Source organism: Pinus tabuliformis, chromosome 3_2 (genome assembly GCF_031772625.1).
Source record: "Pinus tabuliformis cultivar Carrire ecotype Pingquan chromosome 3_2, CPIR1, whole genome shotgun sequence".
NCBI classification, from domain to species: Eukaryota; Viridiplantae; Streptophyta; class Pinopsida; order Pinales; family Pinaceae; genus Pinus; species Pinus tabuliformis.
Genome location: NC_142302.1, coordinates 1097865007 through 1097872017, shown reverse-complemented (window position 1 = coordinate 1097872017; position 7011 = coordinate 1097865007). Strand labels below are relative to the sequence as shown.

The 7011-nt window shown below is 40.7% G+C and overlaps 1 pseudogene; it reads right to left on the bottom strand.

The window, feature by feature from the left end:
* Positions 1-1925: 1925 nt before the first annotated feature.
* On the bottom strand, positions 1926-2606 carry LOC149184500 (cyclin-dependent kinase B2-2 pseudogene; annotated as a pseudogene).
* Positions 2607-7011: the final 4405 nt, after the last annotated feature.

The following is a 7011-nucleotide window of genomic DNA, read 5'->3' as shown; positions in this document are numbered from 1 at the left end:
TGAATGTCGCAGTTTCGTATTGTGCGTTCAATTAAAAAAACAACCCTGCCCTGTTCATACTCAGATAATCTTCTTAGATCCGTAGAGCGTCCTTTTGAACTATTATCTGAAATCACTTCAAAACACAGGTCTGAGCTTTTCAATAAATAACCCAGTCAACAGAATGTTTGACGTCCGGTTTCCTTCTTCTTCCGCTGGACCCTTCATCTTCCTTCTTTTCTTGCGCTTTGGCTTCCTTTCTTCTTCCGCTGGACCTTTTAGCTTCCTTCTTCGATCGCTTGATCTTCGGCTTCCTCTGCGCTCACTCGACCTTCTTCGCTCGCTTGATCTTCGGCTTCCTCTGCGCTCACTCGACCTTTTGGCTTCCTTCTTCGCTCGCTTGATCTTCGACTTCCTCTGCGCTCACTCGACCTTTTGGTTTCCTTCTTCGCTTGCTTGATCTTCGGCTTCCTCTGCGCTCACTCGACCTTTTCTCTGTGCTAGATGCTCGAGATACGTTACCCATATGGAGGTCCCACATGCCACATCATCACCTTTAATCGCAATCGGTGGTTTGGCATCCCTTAGAAACTAGCGATACTGCGGATGCGAAACTGTATAAAGTCATGTTATAGTTGTGCAACGGGTCCACAATATGATATCGCAATTGGAGGTTTTACCATCGTTACATCTCTTCAAGACTTGTGATATGCGAAGGATGCGATATTTCTTTAGGACGTATTATAATGGTGCAGCGGGTCCACAATGTTATCGCAATCGGAGGATTTGCGGGACTTCGATTGGCACATGGATAAAAAACGGCCTTAACCCCCGTAGTTGACCGTGATCTAAGGGTTGACTATGAGATCGACGACTAGGATTGAGTGTGGGAATTTAGCCACGATCAAGGAAGTCCGTACTTTCCTACCCCTACTCTTCCGATAGCTATTGTTCTTGTGACTTCTCTTCACTCTTCCGCTCTTCTGATAGTTTTCTTCTTTACTCCTCTGTTATCACTTTTGCTGTTTGTTCTTTCGATAACACTTACCCTTGGGCATATGCGATAACCTGCTTCTCTTGCTCCGATGACTTGTTTCTTTGATGGATTTCGATAAAATCTTCATCTTACTTTTTGGCTTCTTGCTCCTGTTGCTTCACTGGATCTACTGCGTCATTCACTGTTGAATCGCTAATCGATTGACCTCATGCATCATTTGCTGTTCAATTTTCCTCCATCTCATCATATCATCATATATCAAACTTTCATCACTATGAGCATTATGATCAATGGGCAATCATGTATCAAAGAATTTGCCATCACAAACACTGCTATATTGACATCAATGACAACCTAGATTAATAATCTCCCCCTTTGTCATTGATGGCAATATTCTTCTTCTCTCCTCCTTTGACATCAATGGCAAAGGAGTGCACAAGGACTCCCCCTGTCAAACTACTTTTGTTCTTTATGAATAGTATATTTTTATGGGTATGTTACTCCCCCTGATGTGGTGCTCTTATTTTTACTCAAGATAGAGGGATTGCTGCCTCATCATCAACTAGCACATTATCCCCTCTTCATGTCCTAGAACTTCTTCATAATGCTTTCAACAATGCTTAAAGATGCTCCATTTCAATGCTTCCAAATAGGGTCCAAATAGCCATACACCAAATGTTCAAGTCCAAGTTTTTATGCTTCTGCAATCCGAATTTTGTTGTCTTCACAGTCAAAATTAAGGAGTCTTTATAGTCTGAATCAAGAGAAGATGCCACTGAAATTGTCATTCTTGCTATCTTTCTTCAAATAAGGATTCCTTCAAAGCATTAAACCATATTTTCTTTCACATGTTCATGTAGTTTCAAGCCAGTACTGCGACATCCGCATTGTATACTTAGTATTCATTACCTTCAAGCAGTGGAAACCCACTCAAACTATATTTTTGCATCTACTTGTTCACAAACTTTCCTATGAAAAATTTAAATGTTGGAGAGGGACACGTTCTCAAAGTACTGTGTAGATATGCTCTACTCAACTCAGAGAAATAAGGATGCAACAAAGCACACTTGGCAGAGATTCTCTTCGAAGGGTCACATACCAGCAGTTTTGATAACAAATCGAAAGCATCATCATCTAAATCCGGGACTTCGGTTCTGAGATCACAGGGCTCCCATTGAGGAAAAGGATGCCAATAACTGAGTTGTGAAACTCCCGGCCAAACTTCTTCATTTGGAGTTCCGAGCAAGCTGAAGATCACCTGAAGAATCTCGAAATCATTCCATCCCACAAAGAGAGGCTCCCTTCTATACAATTCAGCAAAAATGCAGCCGACATTCCACATGTCAACAGAAAGACAGTAGGTATCCTGACCCAAGAGCAGTTCAGGAGATATGTACCAGCGCACCCCTACCCTCTTCGTATAAGCCTTGCCAGATAAATCGGTAGCTCTTCCCAGACAAAACCTTGCGATTTTCAGTGACACAAATTCCCTGTCCTCCGTTTCTATCCATATAGCTTTAGGATTCAGGCTTCTGTGCATGACGCCATGGCCGTGCATAGAAGCAACGCCTTTCACAAGCTTGTACATAATTTTCTTGATAACCAGGGGCGGTATTGTGAGCGACCGCATCTGATATTTGTTGATAAATAAAAAAAGATTCATATTATCAAATACTATATGAAGGCGAAATTGGCCGTGTCGACTCTTTCAGGTTCCACATCTCGCAACTTGACGATGTTGCAGGCGCTGTCGGATAGCATCTGTAAAATTGATATCTCTCTGATGGAAGTGGGGGGAATTCCTTCCGTAAAATGTGTGTAAGCGACCTTGAGAGTCACATCCTCCCCTGTTTCTGGCATTATTCCCTTATAATCCTTCCTTCCAGATATTCCTCTAACAAATGACACCTCATATACTTCAGAATCGTATCAAGATTCATGTTACTGCTACAAAATTGAAAACTATAAGTTGATTTTCCCTTCAAACAAAGCCTCTATTACTGACCTTGATTTACCTGTTCTCATAATATCCCTGAGTCGAGACATTCAACTTCTGTAATACCAACAACATAGTTATTAGCCCTATTTCTGTAGCATTGAATGGCCTTCTCTGCTGCTCCAATTTCTGCTTAGTGATCAAGTGGAAAACATCTTCAACATCAGTCCAAAGAATGATTAAAAGCTCATGTTCTTCAATGTAGTGCTCTTGAGAAATGATCTTTATCAAAGGATGATTGTTAGTATAGCTCAACAAGGATTTCATAAGGACCCTTTCATGAACAACTTCTGCAATAATGATCAATAATCACAAGCTCCCCCTAATTGTATGCATGGTCTCTTTTTGGCATAATCCCATCATCAAACACTCGAAATATCAAGAATATCTTCATCAAGTCAACAACACGCATTGTTGGCTGGAGGGTTCAAGAGATTTTCAGATTGTATTTGCTTTCTTCTCCATACTTGTGTAACTTTCTTTTCTGGCATGGTTCTAGCTTGAGAAGGTGCCCAAATCAAGTTACAATTACGTGCCATATGACCAATGTTATGACACTTGAAGCATTCTATGTTGTTCATGAATAAGAATTCATGACTTCTTCTTGCGAAATTGCTTCTTGGAGATTGACGGGGATCATTATAAGCCCTACAATCTTTTTCCATGTGTCCAAAGTTTGTACAAGAATAACAATAACCAAGAAATAAACTTTGGTACCTGGGAGATGGAGATTTCCTTGATGTACTTCTGAAGCCTTTCTGCCTTGAGATCCTTTGATGATAATTATTGCTTCTTGCATCCTTGACAACATCTACATTTCTTCTTGGAGCGGGATTTCTTCCATTGTTGCCTTGACTCTTCTCCTTGCCTTTGCTGGAACTGGGAGCATCAACATTTCTTTCTGGCTTCCTCACATCCTTTTTGTTTGAAGCATTATCATTCTTGCTTGAGGATTCACCTGCATACCCGAGACCTGATTTATCAAATGGACATCTTTGATGGCTGAGCATGTCATCCAAGGCTTGAGAGCTCTTCAAGGTTTTTTCCATCCCTTCGACCTTTTTCTTGAGGGAGACAATCTCTTCTTCCAGTCTTTCGCAATCATTATTTTTCTTAGCAAGTTGTTTCTCAATTTCTTCCTTAATACGTATTGCTTCATTTTCTTTTAATTTAAGGGAGATGATATCCGACTTCATTTTGAAGATTTATTCATTTTCCTTTGCTAGACTACTCTCCATTTCTTCCTTGATCCTTGTAGCTTTACATGTTTCGGCCTTGAAAAGGTTGATGTTAGATTTTAATTTGAAGGTTTCTCCATCCTTTGCTTTTAGTTGACATATCATGGTGTTTCTCTCATTTTCTGCTTCATCAACCTGTCCTTCTATGATTGCCAATGCTTCCATTTTCCTCTCAGCTCCTTGTGCTTGTTTCCTTGCGTCTTCTAGTTGTGATCTAAGGGAGGAGACCTCTTCCTTGTATTGACCAATCTCTACTTCAAGTTTGTTCGAGCTTTTGTGCCTTTGTTCAAGGTGGTTTGACAAGGCATCTTCCCGTTTCTTTGCTTTATCCAATTGATTTGTCATGGATATGACTTCTTCATGATGCTTTCTTTTGCTTTGATGAAATTCCTTCTTAAGCTTGGCAAGCTCTTCATCCCTTTCTTGTACTTGAAGCTTGGCAAGGTCAACTTTCTTCCTTGTTTGGTCTTGGTCACCAGCTAGTGCTTTCTTATTAAGTTCCTCGTTTTCCTTTTTTAAATTGATAATCTCTTCCATGGCAGCCATAGGTTTACCGAGGAGATCTTATACAAAATCTTTTTCATTCTCTTCATCTTCTAGGTCTTCTTGACTGGTGGTCATGGTCAATGCTCCTTTTGAGTGAAGGTCATGAAGTTTGTCCCATATACCCTTTGCTGACGAACATTTTCCTAAATTGTTCTTTATAGAATCTGGTAGCCCATTCAAGATTGCCTTCATTGCTTTTGCATTGTACTCCTTCGATTCTTTATTCGTCATGTTATCAGTAATTACTGATTCCCATACTTCAATGCCTTGAGTGTTTAAGAAATTCCTCATCCTTGCCTCCCATATATGAGAGTTTCCATTGAACCATGGAGCCTCCACAAATTGATTGACTTCTATTTCAATGGTAGAGGGAGACACATCTTTAGGAGGATTGGAGACTTTCTTCCTTGGTTTCGTCATTTGTGTTCTAGTGATCAACCTTCAAGCTGTTAGGCTTTTGAGTGAAGATATTGGCTCTGATACCAATTGTTGGAAATACTGAGGGGGGGGTGAATCAATATTCCTTTTCAATTGTTATTTTTACCAGTTAAGTCATTTATATTTAGAACACAAAATGAACAATAGGAATAAATGCTTTTATTAATATAATCTTTACAATAAATCATATACAATATATATAAGGCTCCAACTTGTTTCCAAGCATCAACTTGGACTTTTTGTGAGGCTCCAACCTCCAGTGCACCAACCCTGTCTTGTCAAGGTACCAACCTTGGATTTAGGAGCACCAACTCCAAGGACACCAATCCTTCCAATTGTGAGGCACCAACCCCAAGGGCTCCAACCCTCTACTATATATTGTCTGGATATGTTTGGTAGTAATTCTCTGCTCCCAAAATCTTCTTCACTGAATTCTGTCAATCTACAGCTTCACTGTAGTCTCCATGCTACATCATCAATGACAACCTGTCTTCATATGAAGGAGTCTTCACAACTCTTCATATTTCCCACACAGAGTCTGCAAAGTTACCTCATGATGATTTCAAATAGCCATCATGATCTCCAATAATGTCTTCAAGATCTGTCGATACTTATCAACAAGATATCTGCGCTAGGCCTCAATGTCTTTTCAAAAAAACTCTGTTTCGACCCTTTGTTCTTATTGTCACAATAACTGCTTCGGGAGTGAGGCTTCAGGAGTAACTGCTTCAAGAATGACTTCTTTAGAGGAGTGACTGTCGCAGTTTCATATTGTGCGTTCAATTAAAAAAACAACCCTGCCCTGTTCATACTCAGATAATCTTCTTAGATCCGTAGAGTGTCCTTTTGAACTGTTATTTGAAATCACTTCGAAACACAGGTCCGAGCTTTTCAATAAATAACCCAGTCAACAGAATGTTTGACGTTCGGTTTCCTTCTTCTTCCGCTGGACCCTTTGACTTCCTTCTTCGCTCATGCTTTGGCTTCCTTTCTTCTTCCGTTGGACCTTTCAGCTTCCTTCTTCGATCGCTTGATCTTCGGCTTCCTCTGCGCTCACTCGACCTTCTTCGCTCGCTTGATCTTCGGCTTCCTCTGCGCTCACTCGACCTTTCAGCTTCCTTCTTCGCTTGCTTGATCTTCAACTTCCTCTGCGCTCACTTGACTTTTTCTCTGTGATAGATGCTCGAGATACATTACCCATATGGAGGTCCCACATGCCACATCATCACCATTAATCTCAATCAGCAGTTTGACATTCCTTAGAAACTAGCGATATTGTGGACGCAAAATTGTATAAATTCATGTTATAGTGGTGCAACGGGTCTGCAATATGATATCGCAATCGGAGGTTTTACCATCATTACATCTCTTCAATACTTGCGATATGCGACAGATGCGATATTTCTTTAGGACATATTATAATGGTGCAGCGGGTCCACAATGTTATTGCAATTGGAGGATTTGCAGGACTTCGACTGGCACATGGATTAAAAACGGCCTTAACCCCTACGGTTGACCATGATCTAAGGGTTGACTATGAGATCGACGACTAGGATTGAGTGCGGGACTTCAGCCACGATCAAGGAAGTCCATACTTTCCTACCCCCGCTCTTCCAATAGCTATTGCTCCTGCGACTTCTCTTCACTCTTCCGCTCTTCCGATAGTTTTCTTCTTTACTCCTTTGTTATCGATGTTGCTTTTTGTTCTTTCGATAACACTTACCGTTGGGCATATGCGATAACCTTCTTCTCTTGCTCCGATGACTTGTTTCTTTGATGGATTTTGATAAACTCTTCATCTTACTTTTTGGCTTCTT